The sequence below is a fragment of the Bos javanicus genome, chromosome 9 (assembly GCF_032452875.1).
Source record: "Bos javanicus breed banteng chromosome 9, ARS-OSU_banteng_1.0, whole genome shotgun sequence".
NCBI lineage: Eukaryota > Metazoa > Chordata > Mammalia > Artiodactyla > Bovidae > Bos > Bos javanicus.
Genome location: NC_083876.1, coordinates 2,723,594 through 2,743,403, shown reverse-complemented (window position 1 = coordinate 2,743,403; position 19,810 = coordinate 2,723,594).

Sequence of the window (19,810 nt, the reverse complement as noted above, 5' to 3'; positions counted from 1 at the left end):
CTCAGTTAATAACAGAGATGGGGGATCAGAGCTCTTACCATTCTGAACTACTGGTAGGCTTGTCGACTCCTTGTGATTTTCCTCTAGATATTATCTTGTTCACATGGTTTGTTCAGGAGATTACTGAAGGGGAAGATAGGGAGGAGATCTAGTTACTTATTCTTCATTTCTACTTTTTTGACCTACACCTAGAACCAACAGGTTAGGGAAAGTATAGGGTGATTAAGAGATCTGAACACTGTGCTAGAGCCAGAGATAGTAGAACTTGGAGGTGCCTGGTTAAGAGTATAGCTTTTCTTCAATTGACCAGCAAAGGGGTTCCTTCTGAGGGAGGTTTTCTGTAAAAAGCTGCATACATAGGTTTACTAAAATTTTCTTGCCACCCCTCTTTTCTCTTACAATTATCTACTAAGTCCAATTATGCCATCTACTCCATTTTCCCAACACAATCTTAAATTTAATACTCACTACATTTGATGTGGTTCTGATTTTTATAATCACTTTTCTAAAGCATTAGATAATCTTACTTGTTTCAATTTTCCCAACATAAATTCACTCTCAATGGTTACCAGGGCTATCTTTCTAAGATACAAATTTTATCATGACAGCATTAACTAACCTGTCAATAATTCTTCAAACTGCATAGTTGAGGACAGAGATATTTTAATATTACACATCCTGACACAACCCACATTCACTCCATGTACCTGATATGTCAGGTACGTGGAGAAATATTTATTTTGTATATAAGATACGCTTTTTTCAAAATATAAAGTTTACGATGATAAATTTGCATTAAATTGACCAAAACGGTATGTCTACAGATAATATTATTTTCAGATCTATGATTTTTCAAAGTCCCTCAATATTCTCAGCAAATATTTCATATCACCTACTGCAAGGAGATCCAACCAGTCCATTCTGAAGGAGATCAGCCCTGGGATTTCTTTGGAGGGAATGATGTTGAAGCTGAAACTCCAGTACTTTGGCCACCTCATGCGAAGAGTTGACTCATTGGAAAAGACTCTGATGCTGGGAGGGATTGGGGGCATGTGGAGAAGGGGACGACAGAGGATGAGATGGCTGGATGGCATCACTGACTCGATGGACATGAGTCTGAGTGAACTCCGAGAGTTGGTGATGGACAGGGAGGCCTGGCGTGCTGCGATTCATGGGGTCACAAAGAGTCGGACATGACAACTGAACTGAACACATGCTGGGGGCTTATGAGGTGGCACTAGTGGTAAAGAATCTGCCTGCCATTGCATGTAGACATAAGAGACACCAATATGATGTCTGGTCAGGAAGATCCCTTGGAGGAGGGCATGGCAAACCATTCCAGTATTCTTGTCTAGAGAATTGCACAGACAGAGGAGCCTGGTGGGCTATGGTCCATAGAGTTGCAAAGAGTCCAATATGGCTGAAGTGATTTAGCATGCATGTGCATACATGTACTAGCCTGCATTCCACATGACTGAATATGTATCCCATTTCCATAATATTTCTGTTCATGATGATATGATCACATTACTCTGCAGTCTGTAAATACTCAGACCTTGGTTGCTACTACCAAGTATCAGTCAACTTTTTTCATGATGATCTAGGAATAAACTTTTAAATCATCTTTTTTATTTTATTTTATTTTGCTTTCTTGGTTAATAAAGGAGAGTCATGTTTCCCTCATACATGAGCAAAAATTTACATTCTTTATTAAACTCTCCAAAAATGATAATTCTCCAGCTTTCACAGGAACATGTCAAATAGCCCAGACTTGTAGGTTCATGCTATCTTACAGAGGGATCACACACTCCTGAGGTTTTCTTTGAAACTCCATGGCTTCAGGAAACCATGAACAAGGGGTTTGTCTACATATAAGAGGGTAACTCTCACCCCATCTCTCCTACTTTATATACAGTGTGCTGCAATGTTTCACAGACATGGTTACAGCATGTTTTAAAATAAGAATAAATTGACATATAGAAAAGTAAGACTACTTCCTCCAAATAAAATGATTAAATAAATAATTTAAAGTTTTATACATATATATTTTATATATACATATATATATATATTTATATATGTATCTAGGCATAGGTTAAACAACTTATATATTGTATATATTATATATATTTGAATAGGTATACAAATATATTTATCTATGCAAATAAAGCCAGATAATTCAAGAAAAGCATCCACTTCTGCTTCATTGACTCTGCTAAAGGCTTTGACTATGTGCATCACAACAAGCTGTGGACAATACTTAAAGAGATGGGAATACCAGACCACCTTATCTGCCTCCTACAAAACCTGCATACATGTCAGAAAGCAACAGTTAGAACCGGACATGAAACAACGAGCTGGTTCCATATTGGGAAAGGAGTACATCAAGGCTGTGTATTGTCACCCTGCTTATCTAACTTATATACAGAGTACATCATGCAAAATGCTGGGCTGAATGAAGCACAAGCTGGAATCAAGATATGCCAGGAGAAATACCAAAACCTCAGATGTACAGATGACACCACCCTTATTGCAGAAAGTGAAGTGGAACTAAAGACCCTCTTGATGAAAATGAAAGAGGAGAGTGAAAAAGCGGGCTTAAAACTAAACTTTCAATAAAAGAAGATCATGGCATCTGGTCCCATCAGCTTATGGCAAATAGATGGGGAAACAATGAGAACAGTGACAGACTTTATCTTCTTGGCTCCAAAATCACTGCAGATGGTGACTGCACCCATGAAATTAAAAGAAACATGCTCCTTTGAAGAAAAGCTATGACCAAACTAGACAGCATATTGAAAAGCACAGACATTACTTTGCTAGCAAAGATCTGTGTAGTCAAAGCTATGATTTTTCCAGTAGTCATGTATGGATGTGAGAGTTGGACTCTAAGGAAAGTTGAGTGCTGAAGAACTGATGTTTTTGAACTGTGGTATTGGAGAAGACGGGAGAAAGCAATGCCAACGTACTCCAGTACTCTTGCCTGGAAAATCCCATGGACAGAGGGGCCTGGTGGGCTGCTGTCCAAGGGGTCGCTAGGAGTCGGACACGACTGAGCGACTTCACTTTCACTTTCATGCATTGGAGAAGGAAATGGCAACCCACTTCATTGTTCTTGCTTGGTGAACCCCAGGGACAGGGGAGCCTGGTGGGTTGCCGTCTATGGGGTCTCACAGAGTCAGACACGACTGAAGTGACTTAGCAGCAGCAGCAGCAGCAGCATTGGAGAAGACCCTCGAGAGTCCCTTGGACCGCAAGGAAATCAAACCAGTTCATCCTAAAGGAAATGAGTCCTGAATATTCATTGGAAGGAAGCTGAAACTCCAATAATTTGGCCACCTGATGCAAAGAACTGAGTCATTGGAAAAGACCCTGGTGCTGGGAAATATTGAAGGTAGGAAAAGGGGATGACAGAAGATGAGATGGTTGGATGACATTGTTGATTTGATGGACATGAGTTTGAGCAAGTTCCTGGAGTTGGTGATGGACAGGGAAACCTAGTGTGCTTCAGTCCATGGGGTAGCAAAGAGTCACACAAGACTGAGAGACTGAACTGAAATATACACATTTATATACAAATATAAATATATACATTCTTAAGTTTCCCACTAAACAAACTGGCAAAAAACTATTTAAGTAAATAGTTAATGAAATGAAACAAAGGTATTCTTTAAATAAAGAAAATATAAGTAGATTTTCATAGAGACGAAAAAGTGCATGTGTATACTTTATGATATCATACCACTATACTCTACACCTTTTTTAAAAATATAATTATTACTCAAAACCACTTTTTCGCGTTTTGTTAATTAACTAAAATACAAGATCATGTGGATATGATTGACAGAAGCAGTGAGCAAGCTATGTTTCAGTACACTCGAAGCTAATTTCCGGCAAATAAACAGTTGTTAGAACTTCTTGACCTTGAATTTAGCAATTATTGTCTTTCATAAAATGCATGTAAATCTGCATGCACATTAAATTCTCTATATAATTATTCAAATTATTTGTTTCTAAACAGCAATTAAAAGGAAATGTTTTATTTCAAAATGTGCTATGTATTTGTTCTAACCAAACTGTAGTGCAAATACTGAATTCTATTTTCCTGTAGACATGGTTTCATGTTTATATTCTAATTCCTGCTTTTAGAACATTTACATCTTTCACAAAATATTTTTTATGCTATAAAATGTATCACTCAGAGTTGAGTAATATTTGTGTTTTAAGAAGAGATATTGTTTTAACCCACAGATTAACAAAGAAAATTTTGTATCATTCTAAAATTCTTAAAGAGAAAATAAAGATGACTTTATTGGCTGCATGATTCATGATTTTATATTTACAAGTAAACAAACATTTTCCATAACAATTTTAATCAACCTAGACCTCTGAGGAGAGATCATAATATTATACAAAGTTGGGTTTCAACTTGCATTTTAGGAAAATAAGAAAATAATAGAATACAAAGAAGTGAGTTGGTGAGAAATGAACTGCTTCTGGGTATTGCAGAAATGTGGGGAATGGCACTGAAACATGTATGGTGTCATATGGGAAATGAATCGCCCATCCAGGTTTGATACAGGATGCTTGGGGCTGGTGCACTCAGATGACCTGGAGGGACAGTGCAGGGTCTGAGGTAGGAGGGGGGTTCAGGATGGGGAACACATGTGCACCCATGGCGGATTCATGTTGATGTGTGGCAGAACCAATACAATATTGTAAAGTAATTAGACTCCAATTAAAATAAATAAATTTTTAAAAAAAACAGAAAAAAATAAAAAAACATGATCCTAAAAAAAAAAAAAACCTGAACATGTTGGTTTAACAGGTTTTTCTTTTTGTTATTTCATGATGAGATATATTCTTGTTTAGGACAGGTGAGAAAAAACAGAAATAGGCAAATATGTTAGTACTGAAATAAATTGTGGGTATAATGCTTTAAAGTTCACAATAAATAAAAGTTATTTATGAAAGAAATCTGATAGATATTCCACGACAAAGTATTCATGGTTAGTGCCCTCTTGAGTACAGCAAAGAAAGAAGAAACTATGTAGAGTCTAAAATGTGAAGGACACATTAGAAGACATTCTATAAAGAATTATTACAACTAAGCATAACTTCATTTTATGCAACATTCAAAAAGATTTATTGTCTATTTTTACTTCAAAATAGCATTGGGGATTTGAAACTGCAAACTTTGCAATTATTTGAAGAATTCAGTATTTTGAAATATTTGAAAATTGCAATTATTTGAAAAAATGACCTAATTGCCACATATAAATTATTGTATTCATAATCTTGTAGACTACAAACCCATTCCTTAATTCTTACAAATGATAATTCTGTTGAGAAACACTAAATTTAGAGTAATGAATAACAACATAAAAAAAAAAAAGAAAGAAAAACAAAACATGCTACTTAAAATATCTGGGCATTCAAATCTTTAGATACTTATCAAATCCCTGCCATGACTGGGATTTTGTCAGATAGTCCTAAGTTTACTATTTGTGTACATTTCTTTGTCAGTTTTAAATAACTATAATCTCATTATTGTTGCTGTTGTTCAGTCACTAAGTCACGTCCCACTCTCCCACTCCTTTCAACACCATGGACTGCAGCACACCAGTGCCCTCTGTCCTCCACTATCTCCTGGAATTTGCTCAAATTCATTTCCATTGAATTGGTGATGCTATGTAACCATCTCATCCTCTGATGTCCCCTTTTCCTTTTGCCCTCCGTTTGTCCCAGCATCACAATCCATGAGTCAGCTCTTCTTATCAGGTGGCCAAAGTATTGGAGCTTCAGCTTCAGCATCAGCCCTTCCAATGAACATTCAGTTTTGATTTCCTTTAGGATGATCACCTTGAAGTTTCCTTTAGTTTGATCACCTTGAAGACCAAGGGACTCTCAAGAGTCTTCTCCAGCACCACAGCCTTTTTTATGTCCAAACTCTCACATCTATCCAAGACTACTGGGCTAATCATAGTTTTAAATATATGGACTTTTGTCAGGGAAATGATTTCTCATTTTGCTAACAAAATGTGAATGACTCGTTTTGGATATTAAAGTTCATTGATCAGGCAGTAATGTTTTAATCAAAAGGTCAATAAAAGAGCAGGCATGCCTTCAGGTCCAGAACAATGAAAGAGGAATGAAGTAAGCTCACTTGCATGGTAGGTGAGACCAGCAGTTCTCAATTCTGGCTACACATTATCAGTTCACTTCAGTTGTTCAGTCCTGTCTCACTCTTTGCAACTCCATGGACTTCAGCACACCAGGCTTCCCTGTGCATCATCAATCAGGTGCTTTAATAAATACTGGTCATCTCACCAGATGATGCATTTTAGCTACTAGAAGATGAGCCTTATGCACTTACTTATTTTAACTAATCTGATAATTCTAATATTTCTCCTTATTTGAGAACTCCTAGGTTAGTTAATCTTAATCTTCAGCATATTATGGGAATCATCCAGTGGACTTGTTAAAACATCCATTACTTGACCTCAGTCTGAGTCATTTCCTAGGCAGGTTGATAGGGAGTCTAGAGGTCCCCAAGGAGAGAAGGGTCTGGAATTCTCAAGGAGGAAGAAAGGACAATTTTTTTTCTTTCTCCGCATTCCTTAGGATTATATAACAATGATGTATCCTGCCTAAGGACAGTCTTTGGATTAAACCTTCTGTTATCTTAAAATGCTAATTATGGGAGTAGACCTGGTCTTTACAAGGATGTATCTTGCCTGAGGACAGTGTTATCTTAAAATGTAAATTATGGGAGTAGGTCTGATGAGGTCTTTACAACCTCCAGATATTCTTTGGATGATATAACTTCATTGTTAACACTAGCAAGCGGGTACTCTTTCTGCCCCCTTCTGATACCTATGTCAGAAGCTTTCTCTACCTCCTTTATACTTTAATAAAACTTTATTACACAAAAGCTCTGAGCGATCAAGCCTCGTCTCTGGCCCCGGATTGAATTCTTCTCCTCCGGGGGCCAAGAGTCCCGGTGTCTTCACGTGATTCAACAACAACCTTTCAAGTCCAAAGTTACCAATTCAGTAGATCTCAGATGAAGTCAAATGTTCTGCTTTTCTTACAAGTTTCTAGATAATGCTGATGCTATTTGTCCCAAAGACCATACTTTGAGAATCACTGCTCTGTTACAACAATAATAACATCATCTTCAACAACAAAAGTATGCTTAATTATTTTAAAGTTAGAGTTCAAACAAAAATAATTTATAAATTGAATCATTTTAAGCAATATGTTTAAGCAATCATATCCTAACAAAACAACCTAGACTTATATAATTAATAGTATTTTTAAAAGTAAAATATATCATGGTAATCTGAAAGTAAAAAAAATTATAATCTTATGAAAATAAAATATTTTTCTTAAGTACTGTCATTATTTTCAGGCAATCATAATTTTATCCTTGAACATACTAGCTCAGTTTTTCATTAATCTACAAGAAATTAGTCAAACTTGAGTTTAAATTTATCCTATTAAACTTTCCTTAAAAACTTAATATTAAAATTTTAAAAACATTTTGTATGTTTATCTTATATTTTACACATAAATCAAGGCATTTAGGTGAATATAATTAAGTAATATAAAATATGCATATAAATTATTGGGTGTTATTTTCAGCTACATTCAAAAGTAGAAATGATGACGTCCTTAAATTTCTGTGGTTTAGAAAAAAATGAAAATGAATCTTGTTTTCACTAATAGTCATTCACTACAATATAAGTCACTAATTGATTTTGGAGTATGTTTTGTCACTCCTTTAATTATCATCGAATAAACATGATGATAGTGCATAATACTGCATTGAAAATGAACAATTTGCTTCAAGAGATACAAATTAATATCTATAAAAATCACCTGACTTTTAAATTGTATAGATGCAAGCTACATATATTTTCTCAAAGTCATTAAAGTTATAGAAAATAATTGGATATATTAATTTTTTTAGATCAGTTACATAGTTATAATTGTATTGTAATGTTTGAAGTTAGTTATTTTTTCCTGACACATAACATTGTCATTTACTCTTTTAAACACTATAAAATGTGATAGATTTTTCTTTTGAAAGAAACCATGTATTATTTTAACAAGAAAATAGTGTTTATTCAAATAATGATTTGTAGCATAATTTTAGGTAAAATAATTACTTCTCTAGTAAATTGCTTCCAGTTCATAAGAGTTTCACAACACAATGTCTCTGGGAGACCTAGCAGATTTATGTTAGACATGAGTTTAGAAAGAGAGAGAGAAAGAACTCTGATGCTAATGAGTAACATGGGGTGTGTTCTGGGGACTGTGTAAGCTGCAGGCTGTAAATGGAAAGCTAAATATGCCAAGTGGCTAACTAGGGACTGCAAAGTAGTGACAAATAAGGTAATTATCCAACCTAATACTTACACAAATAGCAAGGTCAAGATGAGCTGTGACTACAGCCTACAAGGCAGACAATTTGCTACAGGACAGTCTACTTTACAGGTGAGTCTTCTCACTTACTAAAAGTTAGTTAATGAAGGAAGATCAAGTGGAACTTTACTGCATAAGATTTAGCTGTTCCTACCTTTCTTAATAGGTTTACATAATATGTTTGTGTAGACAAAACCCTCTGTAAAACTGGGTTCTAGGTTTTAAGTGAAGTAATGAAAATCAGTCAATCAATAGATGGGCTATTAAAATATTCAGATCAAGAAATTGAGTACTTTGAAAGGACCACTCTTCCTCAATCATTTTTTTCGAAGCTAAATTTATATTGCCATTTATTTCACACTCACTTTCTGAGTATATACCATAGTATCAGATACACAGTGGTTTACAATTTCTATTTTCTTAACTCACCGGAAAGAAAGAGAAACATCTAAAACATATATGTTGTCACATCCATCAACCTTAACACAAAGGCTTATTTGCAGTTTCTCGACTATATAAGAACTGAGTTATTAACTAATCCAACCAATGGTTACTTGCCATTTCTTAAAAATTGATCACTTTTGGCATGCAATTATATTTATAGACTTGTAAAAAATAAAATTTTACCTAGTTTAACCATCTGTGATTCTTGAATACCGACTCCAGTACTTTGCTTACATTTATCTTCCTTAAACCTGAGTGTTTCCTTTGATGACTAATTCAATACTTTCCAAGGTGCCACATTTCATCTTTGAATATTCATTTTGAAAACTTACTCATATTTGGAATGAATAACTAGGTTCTCCTAATTTCATCTTTTGATTCCACCTCTCTAATTACCTTCCATGAGTGATTATAAAGAAGGTCATTTAGCACACTTTCTCTTGTCAACGTTCAGCTGTTTTAAGATTTCTGTAATATACCCTGGGGATCTGCCCCCCCCCCCCCCGCACCCCGCCCTTGAGACTCTTTTAGAGGCAGTGCTAATAATTTGGTGGAAAAAATAAGGTCAGCAATGGATTTTCAACTCTGCCCATGAACAATCTGTGAATATTCATTTGCAATTTCCTCACATCTCAAAGTAAAATAAAACCAAAAAACCTTTCTAGTCTTGGACTCTGGGATATTTTCTTTTCTCTTTTGACAACAACATAATTTTGTTGCCCTTTTGCCATCCTTTGCAGTTTTTGAAAATTCTTTTGATGCATCAACTGTGTAATTATTCAAATCATATTATTTGGTGCAAAATTCAAATGCAGTTGACCCTTGAACATGGCAGTCAGTACAGTGGAAAATCTGTGAATAGCATATAGCCAGCCTTCCTATATCAGATTCTTCCATATTCTTGATTCTGCCATATCACTGGCACCATTACCTTGGGTTGAATCCAACTGCAGATTGTGTGATTGCTGGTGTAGTTCAGTTGCTAAGTCATGCCCAACCTTTTGTACTTAATGGATTACAGGACACTATATTTCCTTGTCCTTCACTATCTCCCATAGTTTGTACAAATTTGTGTCCATTGAGTGAGTGATGCCACCCATTAACCAACTCATCCTCTGCAATCCTCTCCTTTTGCCTTCAATCTTTCCCAGCATAAGGGTCTTTTCCAAAGAGATGGTTATTTGCATCAGGAGGCCAAAGTTTTGGAGCTTCAGCTTCAGCATATTTAAGATTGATTTCCTTGATGATTGATTGGTTTAATATTCTTGCAGAACAAGAGACTCAAAAATCTTCTCCAGTATCACAATTCAAAGCCATCAATTCTGTACATGGCTACTGGAAAAGCCATAGCTTTGACTATATGGATTTTTGTCAGTAAAGTGATCTGTCTGCTTTTTAACACATTATCTAGGTTTGTCATAGCTTTCTTTCCAAGGAGCAAACATCTTTTAATTTCATGGCTTCAGTTGCCATATGTAGTGATTTTGGAACCCAAGAAAAGAAACTATGTCACCACTTACACGTTTTCCCCTTCTACCTGCATGGAGTGATGGGATCAGAAGCCATGACCATAGTTTTTTAAATCTTGAGTTTTAATTCAGTTTTTCATTCTCCACTTTCACCCTCATCTAGAAGCTCTTTAGTTCCTCTTCAATTTCTGCCATGATAATAGTATCATCTACTTGTTTCACACTGTTAATATTTCTCTTGGCAATCTAGACTCCAGCTTGTGATACATGCAGTCTGATATTTCACAAGATGTACTATGAATGATCTTCCCTATTGGTGGAGACAGTAAAGCATCTGCATGCAATGCAGGAGATCCAGGTTTGATCCCTGGATCAGGATGATACTCTGGAGAAGGGCATGGCAACCCACTCCAGTATTCTTGCCTGAAGAATTGATGGACATAGGAGCATGGCAGACCATTGTTAATGGGGTCGCAAAGAGTTTACACAACTGACTGACTAACAATTTCACTTTCACTGTACATTCAGTTCAGTCGCTCAGTCATGTCCAACTCTTTGTGACCCCATGAATCTCAGCACCCCAGGCCTCCCTGTCCATCACCAACTCCTGGAGTTCACTCAGACTCACGTCCATCGAGTCAGTGATGCCATTAAGCCATCTCATCCTCTGTCGACCCCTTCTCCTCCTGCCCCCAATCCCTCCCAGCATCAGAGTCTTTTCCAATGAGCCAACTCTTCACATGAGGTGGCCAAAGTACTGGAGTTTCAGCTTTAGCATCATTCCTGCCAAAGAAATCCCAGGGCTGATATCCTTTAGAATGGACTGGTTGGATCTACTTGCAGTCCAAGGGACTCTCAAGAGTCTTCTCCAACAACACAGTTCAAAAGCACTAATTCTTTGGCGCTCAGCCTTCTTCACAGTTCAAATCACACATCCATACATGACCACAGGAAAAATCATAGCCTTGACTAGACGAACCTTTGTTGGCAAAGTAATGTCTCTGCTTTTGAATATGTTGTCTAGGTTGGTCATAACTTTCCTTCCAAGGAGCAAGCACCTTTTAATTTCATGGCTGCAGTCACCATCTGCAGTGATTTTGGAGCCCAGAAATATAAAGTCTGACACTGATTCCACTGTTTCCCCATCTATTTCCCATGAAGTGATGGGACCGGATGCCATGATCTTCGTTTTCTGAATGTTGAGCTTTAAGCCAACTTTTCAGTCTTCAATTTTACTTTCATCAAGAGGCTTTTTAGGTCCTCTTCACTTTTTGCCATAAGGGTGGTGTCATCTGCATAGCTGAGGTTATTGATATTTCTCCTGGCAATCTTGATTCCAGTTTGTGTTTCTTCCAGTCCAGTGTTTCTCATGATGTACTCAGCATATAAGTTAAATAAGCAGGGTGACAATATACAGCCTTGACATACTCCTTTTCCTATTTGGAACCAGTCTGTTGTTCCATGTCCAGTTGTAACTGTTGCTTCCTGACTTGCATACAAATTTCTCAAGAGGCAGATCAGGTGGTCTGCTATTCCCATGTCTTTCAGGATTTTCCACAGTTTATTGTGACAAACACAGTCAAAGGCTTTGCCATAGTCAATAAAGCAGAAATAGATGTTCTTCTGGAACTCTCTTGCTTTTTCCATTATCCAGCAAATGTTGGCAATTTGATCTCTGGTTCCTCTGCCTTTTCTAAAACCAGCTTGCACATCAGGAAGTTCACGGTTCACGTATTCCTGAAGCCTGGCTTGGAGAATTTTGAGCATTACTTTACTAGCATGTGCTGCTGCTGCTTCTGCTGCTAAGTCGCTTCAGTCGTGTCCGACTCTGTGCGACCACATAGACGGCAGCCCACCAGGCTCCCCCGTCCCTGGGATTCTCCAGGTAAGAGCAATGGAGTGTTTTTCCATTTCCTTCTCCAGTGCGTGAAAGTGAAAAGTGAAAGTGAAGTTGCTCAGTCATGTCCAACTCTTAGCGACCCCATGGACTGCAGCCCACCAGGTTCCTCCATCCAGGGGATTTTCCAGGCAAGAATACTGGAGTGGGGTGCCATTGCCTTGTGAGATGAGTACAATTGTGTGGTAGTTTGAGCATTCTTTGGCATTGCCTTTCTTTGGGATTGGAATGAAAACTGACCTTTTCCAGTCCTATGGCCACTGTACATATATATGTTAAATAAACAGAGTGACAATATACATCCTTGACATATTCCTTTCCCAATTTTGAACCTGTTAGATGTTCCATGTAAGTTTCTACTTTTTCTTCTTGACACACTTACGGGCTTCTTAAGAGACAAGTAAGGTTGTCTGGTATTCCCATTCCGTTCAGAATTTTTCACAGTTTGTTGTGATTTGTACAGTCATAGGCTTTAGCATAGTTGATAAAGGAGAAGCAGATGTTTGTCTAGAATCCCCTTGCTTTCTCCATGATGGAACAAATGTTAGCAATTTGATCTCTGCTTTCTTTGCTTTTTCTATACCCAGCTTGGACATCTGGAATCTCTCAGTTCACATATTGCTGAAGCCTAGGTTGAAGGATTTTGAGCATAATTTTACTAACATACGGGATTAGAACAATTGTAAGGTAATTTTAACACTTTTTGGCATTTTCCTTCTTTGGGATTGGAATGAAAAGTGACCTTTTCCATTCTTGTGGCCACTGCTGAGTTTTCCAAATTTGGTGACATATTGAGTTCAGCACTTTAATGGCATTTCTTTTAGGATTTTAAATAGCTCAGCTGGAATTCCATCACCTCCACTATTTTGTTCATAGTAATGCTTCCTAAGGCACATTTGACTTCACACTCAAGGATGTCTGTAGGTGAGTGACCACAACATCGTGGTTTCCCCATCATTAAGACCTTTTCTGTACAGTTCTTTTCTGTATTATTACCACCTCTTATTAATCTCTTCTGTTTCTGTTATTTCTTTACCATCTCTGTCCATTATCATGCCCATCCTTGGATCAAATGTTCCCTTGATATTTCTAATTTTCTTGAAGAGATTTCCGGACTTTCCCATTGTATTTTTTTCTTCCATTTTTTTGGCACTGTCCATTTAAGGTCTTCTTATCTCTCCTTGTTATTCTCAAGAATGCTGAATTCACATGGGTAAGTCCTTCCTTTTCTTCCTTGCCTTTCACATCTATTCTTTCCTCAGTTCTTTCTGAGTCTTCTCAGACCACCACTTTGTCTCCTAGCATTTCTTTTTCCTTGAGCTGGTTTTATTCTCTGCCTCCTGTACAATGTTATGAACCTCTGTCTGTCATTCTTCAGGCACTCTTTCTACCAGATCTAATATCTTGAATCTATTTGTAACCTGTTTAATCATAAGGAATTTGATTGAGGTCGTACTTGAATGCCCTGGTGGTTTTGCCTACTTTCTTCAATTTAAACCTGAATTTTGCTGATGACTTGAGCCAAAGTTAGCTCCAGGTATTGTTTTCTGCTGACTATATAAACTATAAATCTTTTAGAATTTTGGCTCCAAATAATATAACTAATCTGACTTTGGTATTGATTGCCTTGTGATATACAAGTCTAGAGTCATCTCTTTTGTTGTTGGAAGAGAGTATTTGCTATGGCCAGTGTGTTCTCTTGGCAAAACTCTTGCTACCATTTTCCCTGCTATGTCTGAGGCCAAACGTACCTGCTACTCTAGGTCTCTCTTGATTTCCTACTTTTGCATTCCAATTCCCCATCATGAAAAGGAAATTTTTTTTTTTTTTTTTTTTTTTGGTGTTAGTTCTAGATGGTCTTTTAAGTTTTCCTAGAACTGGTCAACTTCAGCTTCCTCAGCGTTAGTTGTTGGGGCATAGACTTTGGGTTACTGTGATACTGAATGGTTTGCTTTAAAAAAAAAGAAAAAAATTGAGATTATTCTGTTGTTTTTGAGATTGCTCCCAGGTACTGCATTTCAGACTCTTATGAGGGCTATTTCATTTCTTTTAGGGGATTTTTGCCTATGCTAGTATATAAAATGGTCATCTAAATTAAATTTGCTCATTCTCTTCCATTTTAGTTCACTGATTCCTAAGATGTCAATGTTCATTCTTCCCATCTTCTGTTTGACCACGTCCAATTTACCTCAATTCAATGGATTTAACATTCTAGGTTCCTATGCAATGTTGATCTTACAGCATTGTCAGATCAGATCAGTCATTCAGTCCTGTCCGACTCCTTGAGACCCCATGAATCGCAGCATGCCAGGCCTTCCTGTCCAGCACCAACTCCCGGAGTTCACTCAGACTCATGTCCATGAAGTCAGTGATGTCATCCAGCCATCTCATCCTCTGTTGTCCCCTTCTCTTCCTTCCCCCAATCCCTCCCAGCATCAGAGTCTTTTCCAATGAGTCAACTCTTCGCATGAGGTGGCCAAAGTACTGGAGTTTCAGCTTTAGCATCATTCCTTCCAAAGAAATCCCAGGGCTGATCTCCTTTAGAATAGACTGGTTGGATCTCCTTGCAGTCCAAGGGACTCTCAAGAGTCTTCTCCAACACCACAGTTCAAAAGCATCAATTCTTCTTGTTTAGATACTTATTAAAAAGATGGATATATTCCATAGACAATTAAATTTTTTAATGCTTGTGACTTGAAGTCATAAGTATGAACTAGTGTATATAACACATGAACTTTCTAGAAGCAACCAAAGCTTTCCTTAGGAATAGGTGTGTTACAGAGAGTCGATGAAGCAGACTGATCTGCTCTGAGGAAGGATCATCAGAGGAGGGAAGAGGAGAGTTGAAGTGTGGGTGGTAAAATGAAGGCTAACTCACAGAATGTGAAAATGCATAACACACACTGTTCCATATACTGAAAGTAGTATCCACATGTCAGGTCTGTTTATTTCTCTTCCTTGGTTCTTGTCTCATCACAAGTGATGAAAATTTGGAACAATGATATAGAAAACAGACAGGTTACAGCTCAGTTCAGCTCAAGCAGACAGATCGTTTATTAGTCAGACACTCCCAAAGGAGTCCCCTTCATCCTTCCTGTGGATTCTTCTTGGCTTCCCCCTTTTGGACTTCCAGTCTCCTCCTTTTGGTTATGCCTGGTGCAAAGCAAGGCATGTACCCACCACCAACCAATGAAAGGGAATGCAAGTGGGCATACACTCAAGACCAACTGACAATTATGTTATATAACAGCAGGCTGTGTAGTTTATGGCTTTCCATGTGTCTTCCCATAATTCAGTATGTTATAATTAGATGTAGAATATTCATGAGCTCCTAAAGGGCCCCTAACTGCTCAAGATTACTTGGAGAAGCCCCTGTGGTTATTTTGTATTCACTCTGTGCCTAGGGCATATGTTCAGGATTGAAAAGTCTCTGTGGTTATCTTGTTGCATCTGTGAGCTTTGCTGCGTGTGTCTGGAGTGGAGTTTAGAGATAAGCTTGCATCCCTTTCAGTCTGGCCTCACCTCATTGCTCAAGTCTAACTTCTGACCTAACATTCATAATAAAGAAACATTTGGTTATTAGATAACAAAGGACTGAATGATATACTTGATAATGAAGGGGAGATTGATATAGTTGGTGTATGGGGTTGGACTGAGTCTCCACAAGATAAGCCCCAGAACCTCAGAACATGAGTTTATTTTGAGATGGATCTTTTCTGAGGTAGTCAAGTTAGAAATAGATAATCAGAATGAGCCCTAGTCTAGTATTACTTATGTCCCTGTAAGAAAAAGGAATTTGGACACAGAGATAGAATAGAGGAAATGTGGAAGAGGTACAAAGACAGCCAACTGACAATCAATGTCCTTCCCTGAAGCACATCCTTCCTCTCACAGCGTAGCAAGAAATGAACCTTGCCTACCCCTCAGTGTTGCTTCTATCCTCCATAACTGTTAGACAACTTAATTTCATTATTAAATCCATGCACTTTGTGGTACTTTCCTATGGTCTCAGCATAGGAAATCAATATACTTAGTCTAAAAAGATCTCAAGGTAAACCTAAATTAATGTTGAGGTCTTTGTACTTTGAAACAATTGAATTAACCTCTTACATTTATATAATTAGTAATAAATTTCACAAAGATATTTAAATAATATGAACATATTTTCACTTTCATGTTATATGAATATTTTATTTGTTAAAATAAAACAGGCTACTGTAATAATATTTGAGTAATACAAGTAACATACACTGAGCTTAGTATTTATACAGATGTCTATTATTTGTAATAACATAATAAGTTAAATATTACTGTTTATTTGATCTACGAGTGAGAAAATGGATATGTAGAGACTTTGAATAGTTTGCCTATTCTTACATTGTTAGACTGTGTCATATTTAGCTCAGACCAACACAATTCTAGAACTTAGATTTAAGAATCAGTGTTCTTATACATTTCACTGTCAATTAAAAGTTATACACACATTATCCAAGCATTTCACATATCTAGAAGTATATTATAATAATAAGGCACTAAATTTAATGTTCTGCCTGTATAATTAGTGGTCAATTCAATGAGAAAGATCATCAGATTCGTGCTTAGGAAAATATACAGATGGAAGATGACTATATGACACCGTAACAGTTAAGAAACCATGTTGACATATTTCAAAAGTTTAATTGCTTAATATTTAACTAAATAATTTATAAAATTGTGAAAATAACCCTTAGTGCTTCAAGAAACTATGAAATTGTGACCATATTTGCTATATGCAGTTCAACTGCCCTCAGGTTATTTTTAGACCATAACAAAATATATTATGTTTAAATGATCTAATCCTTTATTATTAAGCAGTTATACTTGATTCATAATACAGACTTGAGGATTAAAAAAATGAATTTTTAACAATCCAGATTATGACAAATTATATTTTAAAAATTAATATTTATCTTTTTAAATTTAAATTTATTTATTTTAATTAGAGGCTAATTACTTTACAATATTGTATTGGTTTTGCCATACATCAACATGAATCCACCATGGGTGTACACGTGTTCCCAATCCTGAACCCCTCTCCCACCTCCCTCCCCATACCATCCCTCTGGGTCATCCCAGTGCACCAGCCCCAAGCATCCTGTATCCTGCATCGAACCTGGACTGGTGATTCGTGTCTTATATGATATTACACATATTTCAATACCATTCTCCCAAATCATCCCCCACTTCCCTCACCCACAGAGTCCAAAAGACTGTTCTATACATCTGTGTCTCTTTTGCTGTCTCGCATACAGGGTTATCATTACTATCTTTCTAAATTCCATATATATGTGTTTATTGTATTGATGTGTTTATTTATCTTTTACATTCTAAAAACATGTCCAATCACATACAGTTTATTTTTTAAGAATAAGAAATAAGCACAGAATATTGTATATGCAGTCACAACTTGAGTTAATAATACAGAGACAAAAGAACGCTATTAAATACTTACTCTATACTAGGCCCTTTTTTATATTTGATATCTATAGAACATTTAAATCATATCTAATTTACAAGGATTAATATTAGTATCTTAAGTTCACAAATCAGAAAACAGCAACAGAGATAAGGTAATTGCCAAGGTTTGATTTTAAGTAGAAGAAAAGATATTGGGGCCAAAAGATTCATGTTCTGAATTCATACACTAATTTGGAGTTATGATGTTCTGTCATAGACCCCCATGCTCAAATGACTTATCTTTTTATTTCTTGTTCATTTCCATTCATTTAGTATGTTTTTATATAATATTTATTACCTGAAAGGTTTTTTGCTTTCCACAATGAAGAATATAAAATCTAAGTAATACATTTCTGATCCTCAAGCACCTCATTGTGTCTGTTGTGGGCTAAAATATGTGTATGGAATGTTGCAACATATAGAAAAATATATTCAGAAGACCAAAGATGAAAACCTTTGGGAGTTTTCCAGAAAACTGAAATCAGTGTAGCGAAATAATGGGGGCATAAGCTGATAAGCTGATAATTTGAATGCTGCACATAGGTAAACAGACAAGCAATTAAAGATACATGTTGGATCTGGCAATAATAGAGGTATTTGTAACTTAGAAAAAAAAAAAATGATGGTGTTGTTTAGTTGCTAACTCTTCTCCAATTCTTGCAACCCCATGGACTGGGGCCCACAAGGCACCTCTTTCCATAGAATTCTCCAGGCAAGAATACTGGAGTGGGTAGCTATTCCTTTCTCCAGGGGATTTTCCCAATTCAGGGATCAAACCCAGGTCTCCTGGATTGCAGGCAGATTCTTTACTGCTGAGGCACCAGAGAACCGCCCTCCCGCCCCCAACACCCAAATAGTAGTATCCAATGAACATTGAGGAAAGAAGCCAAACTGAAGTTAATGAAGAAGTCAATGGGATGAGTGATTGAAAACAATGGATGTATATGCTGTCAAGATCTTCAACAGTAAAAAAGGAGAGATATGATGGTAATTGAAGTGGGATATGGACCTAATGTCTGAGGAAAGTACTTTAGGGTAGGACAGTTACAAGCACATGTTCCCTTCTCTCTTTCCTGGAAATTGCTACTGGATTAAGAAAATAGCAAGTTTATCTGTTTTTTGTTTTTTGTTTGTTTGTTTAAATTTATTTATTTTAGTTGTAGGCTAATTACTTTATAATATCGTGGTGGTTTTTGCCACACATCAACATAAATCAGCCATGGGTGTGCATGTTCCACCAATTGTGTGCAAAAATGGAGGCTGTTGACTTTCTCATGTGAGGCCTGATTATTAAAAAATAAATGAAATAAAATTATAAGGGAAAGAAAGATGCATTAATTCAGTCACTCCATAAGACATAGAATACATCTAGAGGTCAGCAAAGAGAGAAATTTCATTCATCTGGAAGGTAGGGCAAGGGGGAGGAGTACGGAATCTATACTGAAAATTTATACAGAGTTAGTTCTTGAAGAGGGTAGATATGCATGCTTAGAGCTGAGGAAAGAAGCAGGAGCAAAAGCAGACAGGGCATGATAAGAATGGACAAGAGTTCAACATGATTACACCAAAACTTGCACACGGGTTGTAGTGAGAAGAAGAAGAGAAAAGGCAGATGGAAGATACACTAATGGAAGGAACTGAATTTCTGACTGAGAACTCTGAACTCACTCTGAACTCTGTTCTGGGAGTATGAAAGAACCAATCAACAGCTATGATCAAAGGAGCAGTAATGGTACCAAACTCACATTTGGTAGCTTGTTGCTCAAAAGCCAAAAAATGAGAGACAGTTTTTGGTAGAAAAGAAAGTTGCCTGAATCAGAAAAACTGGCAGTGTGGGGAGAAGCTGGACTCTTGTCCTGAGCCCAACTTAGAAGATCCTATTTAGCCATGATGGTTTTCAAAGGAGAAAAGGGAAAGCAATCTCAATTAGACATTAAGGTAAGACATCAGACTCTTCATCATTCTGCCACCCCCTCCCCCCCACCCGTGGACAGACCTGCTGAGTTCTCCAGATCTTCTTTGGATGTTATCTTGCCTGCATGGTCCACCTGCAAATTTGCTAAGAAGGAAGTTA